The sequence below is a fragment of the Strix aluco genome, chromosome 1 (genome assembly GCF_031877795.1).
Source record: "Strix aluco isolate bStrAlu1 chromosome 1, bStrAlu1.hap1, whole genome shotgun sequence".
NCBI classification, from domain to species: domain Eukaryota; kingdom Metazoa; phylum Chordata; class Aves; order Strigiformes; family Strigidae; genus Strix; species Strix aluco.
In genome coordinates, this window is record NC_133931.1 from 130,286,654 (window position 1) to 130,301,072 (window position 14,419).

Consider the following 14,419-nt stretch of genomic DNA (forward strand, 5'->3'; position numbering starts at 1 on the left):
GCACACACAACCTGCAGGGAAGATCCAGATACAAACAATATCAATGAAATAAAATTGCAGAACTACCTGAGATTTTTCTAAGCAGTTGACACTCATTACTGATATCAGCTGGGGGGAAATTAAAAGAAAAAGAAATGGAGCCATCCATCTGCACACATCACAGCTGAAATGCTATAGCCACATAAGCTTTCTCATGTTAGAGCATGCCTCAGCACTGCCCAAGAGAAACAGAAATGGCTAATTCACTCCATGAATTTATTCAATCTTTGATTACCTTTCTCGCTCTTCCATCAAACTCTAAACAGTACCATGGATTAGAGCAATTTTTGTTATGTGAGCACTGAAAACTAAGTAAATATTTCACCATAAAAAACCACACACCGAAAATTCAGTTGACCTTTGAAGCAACACTGTGCCAAATGTGGAGTCTCATTCCAGTCACTAACAAAAAAATAAAATAGAAGTTTAGTTTCTTTTTCTTTTACAAGTATATCTCAGTACAATCTTAACCATGGAGCCTTGACGTGTTTTCAGAAGCATTTCACATATTTAAAAGAGATATTTTTAATTGTCAGCTTAGTTCTGAGAAGACAACTCTGAAGACAAGACACAATTAATCTTGACTCAAACAACTTCCAAATATGTCTGTGAACTCACTTGGCATTGCCTGCAAAAGTGTCCAATTTCTAGGACAAACCAACAGAATAAGATCTGCTTTTCTAATTGTGGAGGGGCAGCTCAGCACTTTGTAGCACGTCCAGGAAGAGAAAAGCATTCCAAACACCTGCTTTTGAATAATAGTGATTTTCTAACCTGTACTTTTCCCCAAGCTAATGAGGACATCAGAAACGAAAGTTAACATGTCAAAGCCGCCAACAAGCTTACATCGTATCTTTCTACTTCTTTAAAGTACATACCGCTAGAGCTACCATGAATAAAATATAGTGAAACCACAGATTCAAAAATACTGCAAAATTTATCAAATGTATTACTCATCTAACTCTTGGTAATAGTTAATAATATTCATCGAAAGCCACAGACAGAGTGATATGGGTTTTTTTTAATACACTGCTGTATATGACCAAGCAGGAAACTATTTGCTTAACAGTGTCACAATGAACTGCCACACCGAAATGCGACAGGAGAAACTGAAATGCATGTTTATTTCCAAAAACACCTCCAAAACTGTGTTGTGAACAGTTAATTCTGCCAAATTTGTGCCAGGTCTTTTATTACATATGACTGAAGTAAATGATAAAAAAGCCAAGGTCCAGAAGCTTATTTTAAAATAGATGCCACTCCATGTCAACTTTACTGAACCACACAGGATTACTGTAAAAAAAAACCAGGAGCACTGCAACCATGTCAAGGTGCAGTAGTAAGATGCACTTACATGAACTGCATTTCTCAGTCTGTTTTGTGTACAGTATGCACAGGTAAGAACACTAGTCCTACACCATCAGTCCGTCTCCTCCCGGACCCAGGAGAGCTCCTCCCTGCAGGTGCCCTGGGTCTCTGGTGCACAGGTTAAGCTGATCCCTGCAGTAACCTACCTTTCAGGACTACAGCATTTCAGTATGCATCTTGCTGAAAGCAGTACTAGTTCATCTGTCTACTGTATGATCCTAATTCAGAAGGCACATTGGGAACCATAGAAAAATACATGGCAGCATACCTTTGATGTGCTTTAGTTCTACCCCCATGCCCAGTGCTATTCCCTATGAACTATGGCAAATGACTCCACTTTCTCCTTATGGCTGAATACCAGAATTTCTTGTTCTTCCTTGGTTTAATGGTAAGTCTTTGCATACATCCATACAAAGTAGCACAGGCAGTCAAATGGAGCTCATTACCAGAGGGTCCTCCATATCCTTAACCAAGGGTCACCTCAAAAGTACGGAGCCAACTGAATGACTCAGAGGCTCACTGGTGAGGCAAAACCATGTCCTGGGTTTGTTCAGCAGATCAGCTGAAGTAAGACTCCTCGAACATCTGTGGATACCACCTTGATTAAAAAGGTGTCCAGCTGAAACATGCCCATAAATAAAACTTTCAGCATGAGGCATGGATTTTCCAGTTGTAACTTCTGGGTGAATACCAAGCCCAGCGTTGTTAGCAGTGTCCTTATTGACTAAGATGTGGCCAATATCTGCCATCATCTTGTATTAGCTAGTTCTCCATATGAGCAATTCAGTGTGTCTGTCCATTCCACAGGCAAAATCAGTTCACAGTTTTAAAAAGTCTTGCATACAGATTCTCCATTCTTTCCACTTGCCAAATCCCACCATCAAAAGCTATGCATAGAAGCATAACTGTAACAAAAATAACAAAAAGCTTCAGCACAAATTATCTAGGGTGTATGTGTTACTGACCTTCACGCAAAATTCTTTTTTAAAATTAACAGTGCTATTTAGCTGTGTGATCTTTCGCAGTTGATTCTCTGGCTTCAGAAGAATAATTACCTTTTAGGAAATTTACATCTAGGCTTTCTCTGCACAAGAACCACCTGTTACAGCATCTGTATTGTAGCAAGCTGTCATACAAAACGCCACCTCCGTAATGCAGTACCATGCAGAGATCCCAGGGCTCACCCTGAGGCAGTCATCTCGGGTACCCAAAGCAGATTTGTCACGTAGGCATGGCAGCCATGCAGAGACCAGCGCTTTTCTTCTCAAGACTGGGCCACAGTGGCATGTCTTGCTGCTGGCACTTTCGTTGCCTCATGTTCCAGAGGCTTCTAGCAGCCAGACTCACTCCTTCCTAAGCAGGGAAGTGACTGAAAGCAACGTCAAATGGAAAGTGGGTGTAAGACCAAAACCAACATGTAATTATGTGCTGTTCTTTGGCAGGCTACTGCTAGTAAACTTCAAGGTACATACTGAAGTAAACAAGACCAGAGGGAAATAACAACCTTAAGGCACTGGTCATTCATTTCTGGGTACCTTTATCAAAGAATCAATTAACATTTAATCCTGTTAAAAGGTGCTCAGTATACCCTTCTTACGTACAGAGCACTCATGTTTCAGACCCAGATCATCCGCTGGCCTACTACCTGGCCTTAGGCAAGATGTCTTAGTCTCTCTTGACTATTTACATTGCAAGTTTTTCAAGAGAATGAATTTTACTCTGTGCTTGTAGTTCTAGGCAGGGACCTGACTGGATGTCACTCTGACATAAACAGTGGTTGAAAGTGCTCAGTGCATAACAGGATCGTCCCTGAAAGGCCCAGGTATGATCTGTGTGTTGTGGTTTAACTCCAGCCAGCAACTAAGCACCAGGCAGCTGCTTGCTCACTCTTCCCGCCTCCCAGGGGGATAAGGGGAAATCAAAAAAAAGTGAAACTCACAGGTTGAGATAAGAACAGTTTAACAACTAAAATGAAATAAAACATAACAACAATAATAAAATATAATTGTAATGAAAAGGAATATAACAAAAAGAGAGAAATAAAACCCAAGGAAAGACAAGCGATGCACAATGCAGTTGCTCACCACCCGCTGACCGATGCCTGAGCAGCGATCGCCCCTCCTGTCCAACTCCCCCCAGTTCATATACTGGTCATGACGTTCTATGGTACGGAATATCCCTTGGGCTACTTTGAGTCAGCTGTCCTGGCCATTCTCCCTCCCAGCTTCTTGTGCACCTGCTCACTGGCAGAGCATGGGAAACTGAAAAATCCTTAACTTGGGATAAGCACTACTTAGCAACAACTAAGACATCAGAGTGTTATCAACATTATTGTCACATTAAATCCAAAACACAGCACTGTACCAGCTACTAGGAAGAAAATTAACTCTATCCCAGCCAAAACCAAGACATGTGCTAGCATTAATATGAGTTTCAATACTGACTTCAATGGCAACAATTAGGACTCAAACATCAATTACCAGAAATAAAACAAAACTGAGCTTACCATCTTACTAATATGTAGAACTGATGGACATTTTTAGAACTGAATTTCATGGTACTTGCTAGCACAACTTTCAGTCAAGTGTAACTCAATTATTCAGTTGCTCATTTCCCAGAAACTGTATTTGCATGCATAATTTCAAAAATAAATATAGAAGTCTTTTTTCTAGCTGATGATTTTCAGGAACTCTAAGTGATGGTATGCTGTTTCTTCTTCCATTTTTGCTTATATAAAATTAGTGGAAATTATTGGCAGCTGTGTTGGTCATGCCAATATTATTATATAAGAGAATTTGCAAGTGTCCATTTAGCTTCTTACAGGTCCATAGACACAGACTTAAAATTAACATATAATATTAACTGGCTAGCCTTTAAGCATTGGTCCAATATACTTCAATCTGGAAGAGAGTTGGAAAGAAAACAATTTAGCAAACATGCTATAGAACGTTGTTTTCATCTTTAATGAAAATTCTCAATTTTTTCAGATGGTTTTCAAAACCATTCTGCTGGAGACATGACGAAAAAAGTCTGCTAAACTGGATTCAGTTTATTAAGCTAATCCTTGTGAATATATTATTTGGTAACATTTCAACAAGGTTTTTAGAAAAGATGCTTCTGTTCCTTCATCTCCCATTAAAGCTTATGAGCTGCAGAGAACTAAAGTGTAACATAGCTCCATTGTCTAAACTGTAACACAGCTCCATTGTTTGCTGACATTTTTATAGTACCTCAAATATTTAACAGTTTATTTGTGAACTTCTTTTTGATATATAAGCAATATAATTCAATAATATTCCCCCCCATACTGTCTGAATATCTCTGTTAAAATATGGTACATATACAAGCTGAAATCCAACTTGTTTATGATCCATGCTGATGAAACTGCCCATAAAAATTGGAGCATAAGACAAATCTGAAATGCCTACTCCTCCTGAAAGCACAGTAGAGTTTATTATCTACAGGGTTTTTTTAAATATTAAGACCTGTGTGGCTCTTATCCATGATTCCAAAGCAGTACTATGGCGAGCTGTTAGAAGTGCCATCACTAGTCAAATTTAAACACTGCCACTTGAATTTCTAGCCAAAGTTGGCTGGCATTCACTATAAATGCTAATGAAGAGCTAGGGTGAAGCCCACTCTTTGGAGGGGTTAATTAGGATTTTGCCATTGATCTTAACAGGGCCAACATTTACTCAAGATTTATAAAGTTAACATATTTTACTACATGCCGGTAGGTAGTAAAACACAATGGTTTAGTTCATGCAGAATAATTTCACGTCAGCCAGCATATGACAGCTATAGTAAGCACCAGAGAGGTAACTCAGCAAAGGTTACCTGCTGGTAGAGATTGACAGATGTCTGAAGAAATTAAAAGGAAATATTAGTTCTCCTGCATTTAATTTACCTACTTGACAATTAATGCTTAGGATTCCAAATGCTGAATTAAATTCCCTCTTCAGCTCGACACCACCTGCAGCTGTTGGTAGCACAGAAATGTTATGCTGGTCAGCCCTGCCACATTCAGCCTTAGAGCAGAGTAGGGACCCTTCCACTGACCAAACACAAGGGTTCCCCACCTGGACACCATCCTACGAACACTGGAGGGGAAAAGAAGCAGAAGCAAGAGCTTTATTTCATTCAGGGCATACAAAAAGGCAAAGGCATTTTCATGCAATGGCTGGATTAATTCCTCCTAAACTCTCTTTAGCCAGACTACTTAACTCTATTGTAAAAGGGAAAGTGCACAGTCCCGGGAAGAATATCACACACTGTATTCCCCTTATGTTGAAGTGGTAGCCAGTGTACGTAAAAGTGTGGCAGGAAAGCATCTGTTAGATGCTGACAATACTGACTTTGGGAGGTCTTGGGATACACGCCTTTCTATTTACTCTTTTTATGAATGATTTTTTTGTTCATCATTTCTGTTACAATTGACATTCTGTAACTAAAATAAACCAAAGTTTTTCTCTTTACTTTACAAATTGTCAACTACGTTAATCCTTGTCAAAAAGCCCACAAGAATGAAGTCAATACAGCAATTTAAAGAGAAACTTGGCAGGCATTTATATTGTGCTTGGACTTATCCAGTAAACAGTCTCATACATTAATCTACCGCCATCGGTGGCAATATTCTGAAACCAGTAATGTTGTTTTTACTTCTGCGGTGTGAAGTGACAAAGTAAGTACAGATATCCGTCCAGCGGATGAAAAACAACAGGGAAATAGTATCGGACACGAATGAGAAGCACGGACTAGTGACTCAAGTGTCATCTAAACGCCCTGCACTTCCAGAATGGCGAGCGGCTACTCTCTACCATCTACACCGCACCGGCAGCCACCTGCTCGCCACTGCAAAACCCGCAGTGGAAACTCCAGGATTCACCGTTCCCCGGAGCCCCCGCGCCGCTCGGGTCGCTCCCGCGGAGCCCCGCGCTCACTCCGCGCCCTCACCGCCGGCCCGCCCCAGCCCCCCCCGCTCCGCGGTGGCACCGCACACGTCGCTGCTGCAGGTCGCAGCTCCTACAACCCTCCCCCCCCGCCTTTTTTACTGCAATGCCAGCCGGGGTCTGCGCCCCGCTCCCCGCCGCGGGTCTCCCTCCCCGCCTGCCCCGCGGCCGGTCTCCCGGGCAGGCGGCGAAGTTGCCGGGACTCACGGTGGCGGCGCTCCCGGCGTGGCGCGGCACCTCTCCCGGCCTCCCGCCACCTCGGGCCACCTCCGCGGCGGTTCGGCGCCCGCACCGGCGCAGCCCGGACGGCCCTTCACTCCTCAGAGGGGCGCATGACGCCGTCCGCTCCCCGACACCGGCCCGGTGGGGTCCCCGCGGCCCGGAGGGGGCGGGCAAGCGGGCCGAGCGCTTCAGCCGGCACACGGGGAGGCACTGGCCAGGGCCGAGCCCCTCCGGCGAGGATGTGCCTCGGCGAGCATCTGCCTCCTCTCGCCCGCGACGCGGTCACCCCCCCCCCCCGCTCCCCCCCGGGCGCCAGCGGGGATTCGCGCCGACGTCGGTGCGGGGCGGACGGAGCGCCCGGAGGCGGCGGCGCCTCCCCCGCGCCCGCCTCCCCCGGCCGCCGGCTGCCGGCGGGGCGCTGCCGGGCGGGGCGAGGGGGCTGCGCGCTACTCCCGCCCCACCGCCTAAGGCGGGGTGTGGGGGGGTGCCCACCCCGTTGCGCCGAGGGGAGGCGACACTCGCCCCAGGGGCCGGGGGCTCGGCCCCCCCGCTCGGCCCCCCCGCTCGGCCCCGCGGATGAGGCGGGGGCGGCAGCGGGGCCCAAAGCCCCTTCTCGCGGCTGCCCCTTCCGGGCGGTGCCGAGGGTCCCCGGGCCGCCGCCGGCCGGGCCCTGCCCGCCCTGAGGGTGCGTCGCCTCAGGACGCCCCGCTCCCCTCAGCACCGGCTCCTCGCCTGCGCGCCCACGGGCACGGCCCGAGCCCCCCCCCCCCCCCCCCCCGGAGAAGTTCCCCGCCCGAGCCAGCGTGTCGGTCCCGTTGCGGGCACCTGTCGGAAGGGGGAAGCCGGGGGAAGAGTGGGCGCGGGGGTGAGACCCCGGAGCTCGGGCACCTGGGCGGGGGGAGCGCTGCCCCGGCCGCGGGGGCGGCAGCGGAGCCCGGGCTGCCGGGGATGGGGCCCTGCCCGGGGATGGGGCCCCGCGTCCTCCCGGCCGCCCCGTCTCCTCCGCGGCTCCTCCAGCTTGCGTGAGCCATTCACCTACCGTCCACCGAGCTGGGAGGACGAACAAGGGGTGGCCGCAGCATTCACCGGACGGCAAAGTCATCTAAATTCCCGTTTCTGCTCCAGAAGTTACGTAAGCGCTTTAAACAAAAGGAGAGGCCGAGGAGGACCCTGTTTCCCAGCGCCTACGGTCTCCTCGTGAGAAGAGCAGCCCCCTGCTACGCGGGCATCCAAGAGGCAACAGAGCCAACATCCCCCTCGCTGCGGGAGAGCGACGAGTGATTGTGCATGGAGTAGTATTGCAGGGGAGAACAACTTCTCCGCTGTGACTGCTCCAGGCTGCCCAATATTTAACTACCCGGAGAGCCACAGTAAGGCTGGGAGAGGGAGCGAATGCGCGGTGATTCACCTCCGCACCCCTCCCAAACGTGGCAGTGCGGACAGCAGGTAGTAGGGTGTCTTCCCAGCAGATGGAGTCAGGAGGCAAACAAACTTGCTTCGAAAGGTACCACCACCCGGCTAAGAATAGTTTGCTTCTGTCTGCTTTCTGCGCAAAGGACGTTGCTGCCGTCAAATAAAAGGAACTTTGATACCGGCTTTTAAGTCGTCTGGCTTGCTTCTGAATGGAAAGTTAGCTCCTGTTGAAGTGGTTCTCAAGTGTGTTTCTTCCACCTACCGCTTTCTCTTACAGACTACAGTCAAATTTTACAGCTTGCCCTTCTCATAGAAACCTGCATGCAAACCCAGCCGACTGCCTGTCTACCTGCCTCCACATAGCTCGGGCCATGCTGAGGAGGGAGGGCGGGAGTAAGGGAACTCAGTGATGAGAAAGAAGGTGCTGGGCTGGGCATGCACCAGTTTCCAAGAAAAATCAACCTCTTGCCACTTTTTCCAGCAGCTCTTTAAACGGGTGCCTCTAGACAGTACCATGAAAGAAATTCTTCCTCCTTAGGATATATTGGGGGAGGGTGCAGTGGGAAGCTTATAATGGAAGATGAGACACTCAAGGAATACTGGTGTAAATCGTCATCCCTTTAAGATTCACTATAGGTTTCACCCTTTAGTCTTGTGGGGACAGCAAGGAGGATCAGTGGGAGCTGCTTTTATGAGCTCTCATAATACCACAATTACTTCACTGTGCACAGCGTTCTCTGGCAGAAACAGCAAAGTTAAGGGAGGCTTTCACGGGCTGCCCTAGGTCTGGAGCTGTGGAGCAGCACCTCTACAGACCAGCTGCAGTTGTGTCCCTCCCATATCCCAGCTGTCCTTTGGGCTTGGATGAGTCATGGCTTGAGATGTTTGTGGAAGAGGAACTGCTGAGAAGCAAAACCCTAAGGTGAGGCCTAGGGAGAGTAGGAGAATCCCCCTTCTTGTCATTGCAGCAGTAAATTAAAAGAGAAAAAGTAGAGAGCTTTTTTTCATACCTGATAGTCTGGAATATTTTCTTTTCCAGAGATTTCAGGGGGGGGAGGTAAGTGGGTCACCAAATAAGTACAGATTGCTTTAAAGGATACAGAAAGCAGCTGAACTGCGTGAAGGCAGGTGATGGGCTGTTTACCAGTGGTTTCTTCTGTAGCCACCCGTTTAGTTTTTTTGGTGTTGTCTGGCTAATACCGTTCATTCTGTGATTGGAAAGCGTCACATTCTTCTCAATGACTGTTTTTATACTTATTTCAAAACAGGTTTTATGTTGCTCTATTTTCTGAGTAGTGTTCATCTGCTGAAGTATAAATCTGTCATCCCATAATCTGGAAATAGCTTTTCTAAGGTTTGGGTGTTTTTTTTATAAGCTCCCATTTTGTTAACCATTACCTTGCACACAGAAGCAACACCTTCTGATTTGTTCTGCTGCAAGCAATTCCATTGTGCCTCATGGGAGTGCAAGCATAAGTAGTTACTATTTGGCATGTGTGTGAAATACTGATCAGACCCATAAATAAACACTGGAAAGTTATTATTAACTGTACCTTGATAGTTTTATTTCTGTTTGTGCTCAGGAGTCATTACCACTCTCGTGGTTTAACCACAGAAGGCAACTAAGCACCACGCAGTCTCTCGCTTACTCCCCCCCCCCCCCCCCCTCCCCCGGTGGGATCAGGAGAGAATCAGAATAATAAATAATAATAATAGTAAATTGTAATGAAAAGGAAAATAACAAAACCAGAAATTAAACCCCACAAAAACAAGTGATGCAGATGAAAAGCAGGTGCTCACAATAAACTGACCAATGCCCAGCCTGTTCTCAAGCAGTGGCCCTTTGGCCACCTTTCCCCCTAGTTTATATGCTGAGCATGACATCATACAGTATGGAATATCCCTTTGGTCAATTGGGGTCAGCTGTCCCAGCTGTGTCCCCTCAGCTGTTCTGGCTGTGTCCCCTCCCAGCTGCTTGTGCACGCCCAGCCACCTCACTGGTGAGGTGGTAGAAGCTGAAAAATCCCTGATTTATTGTAAGCACTGCTGGGCAACAACTAAATCGTCAGTGTGTTATCAACTTTATTCTCACACTAAATCCAGAACACAGCACTGTACCAGCTGCTAGGAAGAAAATCAACTATCCCAGCTGAAATCAGGACACAGCACTCTGACTTCTGCACAAAAGAGGTGGCGGAGCTACTATTTTATGTTGTGAGATTATACTGTTGCTTAGTACATGAGAAGTTAAAAAAGTCAAAACCTGGTTCCAAGATTTCAGTGGTTTCATTCTGTTATGAAGGAAAGCATTTTTCCATATAGTATGGGAAGTTGTGCATTTCTGTAGTTTGTCTCGTTTACACCATCTTTTTTTTCCTAAATATATTTTGTCTATCTTTAATGGTACTACAAGTAAGGATGCCACTTGTGAAACAGGCACTGTCCTGATTTTGTTTGTCAGGTGCAGAATTTGAAATAAAAATCCAAGTTCCCAACTGGACCTATAAACTTTCCATGAATTGGGCAGAGACATTTCCACAATCTTTTGCAGATGCCTGCATTACGAGCTGTTTGGAGGTGAACTATTTCCTGTCATAGTTTGTGTATCTTTCCTACACAACATGGTGTATGCCGTAGGGACTACCTGGAGCACAGTATCTTCAGATAAGGGTTTGAGCACATTTAGTTTGTTTGAAGCATAGGAAGAGCGAGCATTGAACAGTCTCCAGAAGATCATGTAGGCATGCTGTACCCTTTGATAAACAGATTGTAAATAATGTATTTGAGTAAGGGCTACGTTCTTAATTTCAATGACAAAATGGAAGGAGTAAAAGACAACTTTTAAACAAAGATGGTAATAAATTTGTCCTAATCCAGTTCAGGGTGAAAAGAATAGGAATCTGCCATTAGCTTTAGCACAAGTTAGATTAGCCCCCTTTAAGGCTTCCATGGGAATATTTAATTCTTTTGCATGCAACTTTGTAATCATGACTTTGCACTCTTAAAAGGGACTTGGTTGAAAACTCTGAGAATAGTTACAGCACTATCAGCACCAATGCAGGCTTCCTAACCCTGCCTGCCTGTAAACATGTCAGCTCTGAGAGAAGGAAATTCATGGAGTGGGTATAGCTGCTGTTAAAGCTATGCATCCCTAACTGGATAACTTCTTTTAATTTTCAGAAAAAGAGGTCACTCTGGAATTAAGGATTTGAAGAATAAGAAGTAAACAGCTTTATGAAGCTGTTGCCGGTTGAAGAAGTCTGTTCCAAACATGAAAGACAACATCAGGAGAAGTATAGAAATGCTGAAGCAATTGGAAGGCATATGAACAATTTAGACTAGGGTTATTAGGGAAACAGAACAGTTCTGTGACATGAGAGACATGTAAATTAGGGAAGTTGTTACAGGAAGGTGTGTGAGTACATTTGATGAATGGGGAGATGTAAAACTGGAAGAGCAGAACAGAGATATTCAAAATGAGGCACGATGTGTGAGTTATTTAGGAATCTTGGTCTCTAATATACTGCACCACTTAGATCCGCAGTTCTAGTGGGTTAGCATGGCGTTAAAAGAGCTACTGCATGACATAATACAATATATCTTCAAAGATACATTTCCCCATATTTTCATCTCTCAGCAAATATAGAGACAATAACAGTCATTGGTCTTACCCGTATTTGAAATTCTGTAATAGGTGAAGCAGCTTCCCACAGGGCAAAATACTGCAAATTTCTCATATGCCTTGCACTGTTGTTGACCCAAGTGTCCTCTCTTGAAATAATGAGAACCACTGTGCTTGGGTAAGGGTTAATTCTGATTATGCTATGGAGTAGATGTTATTTCTGCTGCCATTATAGCCTCTGTGAATCCTCCTCCAACTTGAAGCTCTGATGCTCCCAGGTAAGAAGGGTGGAGAAAGAGGATTTCAGGAACAGCATTTTTGAAGATGTGACAGAAATAATACATGTTAGAGAGACCAAACCAGAAAGTTAGAATAAAGCGTGAGAGAAATGGGGGAAAAAAAAGCATGTCTGAACAATTCCTCTAATAGATTGGTCATACAAGGGTGTTTACTTTTAGAAATATTCTGAGAAGAAATAACATGATTAGGAAGCAACCTGGTGGAAGTGTCAGTAGGACACCATATCTGGGTCACAAAAAACTTAGTGACAGAAATTTTTTATGTGTTTTATTTCTAATCCCAGAAGCCATCAAGTCACCCCAAAAGTAACTGTTTTTTTAAGACAGCCCTTTCCAAAGTTAGCGGACTGTGTTTCATTTTATGTTAGCTTTGTTTGTAGAAACCTGAAAAACAAGACCTATGTGTTTATCCAACATCAAACATCTCATTAGAATCATGTACCAATTGTCTTAATGTCATAATAGATTTATTTCAATTGATTGCTTAATGTACAATAATTTCAATTAGTTTCTTACTGTACAAAAAGGCATGGGTAATTACATTTGCTTCCTCGCTTAAATTTTGAGTTTTAATTTATGTTATTTAATCTGTCCAGGTATTGATTCTTCAGTTCATGTCTCAGGACATTCTTAGAGCATCTCTGAAACATCTTGGAGTGAGAGAAAAAAAGAGATATATGCCTCTAAAAGAGAAAGATTTTTTTAAAAGAAAACCCACTTCAGTCAGTAATTAGGAAACACAAAAGCAAAAATTAGGAAATTAAAAATACAAGAACAGTAGTTGTATTCATGTTTTCAAAGAACAAGGAAAAATTAATAGATCCCCAAGTAGACACATTTCGGTTATTAGTATTTATATTGTATTCAGTTTCTATAGAAGGGAATAATTTGGGAGTTAGCAATATATGCTTTCATTAGTAGACCACTCAGTAATTACACATATTGGTAGCAGAAACACAGTGGGCTTTGTTTGCTCTGTACAGAGGAAGGAAAGGGAAAGCAAACAAGATAATGAAAATTTAGGCAATGGGAATGTTTCCAAAGAGCAAGCACCTGATTCTCCCAGAATCCAAAGGTATTTTCCAGCCTCACTTAGAAGCTGATTCCCTGGGCCTCGCTAAGCCAGTGTGTAGCTGTACATGATTCTAGAGAGAACCTCAACAAAGCATCAAAAAGAAGAGCTTTTCAGGGGAACGAAGTGCACCGACAGCTGCTAGAAATGTCTTCTCTGGTGTATGTGCAGTATATAAATAATAAAATATTGCTGATTATACAAATCTTCTCTGGAAACTATTCCAAAAGCCCTATGAAATTTCTACAAGCTACCAGCAGGCATATTTCATAAATCAAACATACTTGTAAGGTCCCATCAACATAACCTTTACATTAACTGAATCACTAATGTATTATTAATATAAGAAATTTCATGTTGTTTGGACTTACAGGCAATGCAAGAATCTATCTAGTAATACTCAAGACTCCTCTATGTACATTTATACAGATAAAATTTTGTATCTTTGTAAGAATGGCCCAGGGCCTGTGTATCATTCAGGCTTATCCCCTCAAAATATGTTTTAAGTAAAACTAAAGCAGTGCTATCAGCTCATATTGGTTCTGTGAACGAAGTTGAATTTTACCTCAAATCTTTATTCTGCTAGACAGAAATTTGTATTACGTCTGTTTGTCTGACCAGCATGTTATTTTAAAAAGTCATATTGCCTGGATAATGTAACTGTAATGGGCACATAACTGACTAAACCCCAGCTCTTGACAGGAAGTGTAGTGTTAATCATTCTCATTATCTCATTTGTTTGTCACTCAGTTTGACATGTCTAAAATGAAATCCTGCCCCTCCAGATAAGTGGTATATAGGAATCTCCTTATGTTGGGTGTGAAAGTTCTCCCACAGCAGCAGCAGGAGTGACTGACATAGAGTTATTTGGGTACAGAAATGTTAGCAGGATGAAGGCATCAACTGTAATCTTTAGGTGGAGACACTACTGTCTCTGACCAATAAAGTGCCTACCAGAGTCTTAGGGCTATATATGCATGCATATACTTGAGCAATGTGAAGGGAGATGCCTTGTACATAGTTTGCCTTAATATCATATAGTATAGGAAAGCTGGGAAACGTTTCAGCTGCCTTCATGGTTGATTATCAGGTATCACAAAGACACATAGAGAAGGAAGCTAATGGATTTTTTCTTAGCTTTTCAAGTAAAGATGAAATTGGCAGAATTAATTTTGAATTGGTAACCACTTTTATTCAACATTGAGAGACTGCAGCCGAGTTGAAGAGGCAAAAGTTCAGGTGGTTTTGAGCAGATATGTCTGTATTCCCTTGTAGTCTGCTGCTTCTTGACTCTGCAGTCTGTAAGGAATCTGTGGAAAAGGGACTAATTTTCAGCATTTCATCCAGCATCATAATTATAACTCATGTTGGTCTAGAGAGTTTGATTAGCATAAGAAGATCTGCTGCTACTTTTATAGCTAACCTTTCTGTAAGT

General features: G+C 44.0%; 1 protein-coding gene across 2 annotated transcripts in view; it reads right to left on the reverse strand.

Moving 5' to 3' along the window:
• CALCR (calcitonin receptor) overlaps window positions 1-6,585 on the reverse strand; it is a 170,575-nt gene extending 163,990 nt beyond the window's left edge. The window contains exon 1 of one of the 2 annotated variants that reach the window (XM_074849044.1): window positions 6,564-6,585. The gene's annotated coding sequence lies outside the window, so the exon portion shown is untranslated. The remainder of the gene's footprint in view (window positions 1-6,563) is intronic. The other variant, XM_074849053.1, reaches the window with a different exon arrangement.
• Between the last annotated feature and the right edge of the window lie 7,834 nt (window positions 6,586-14,419).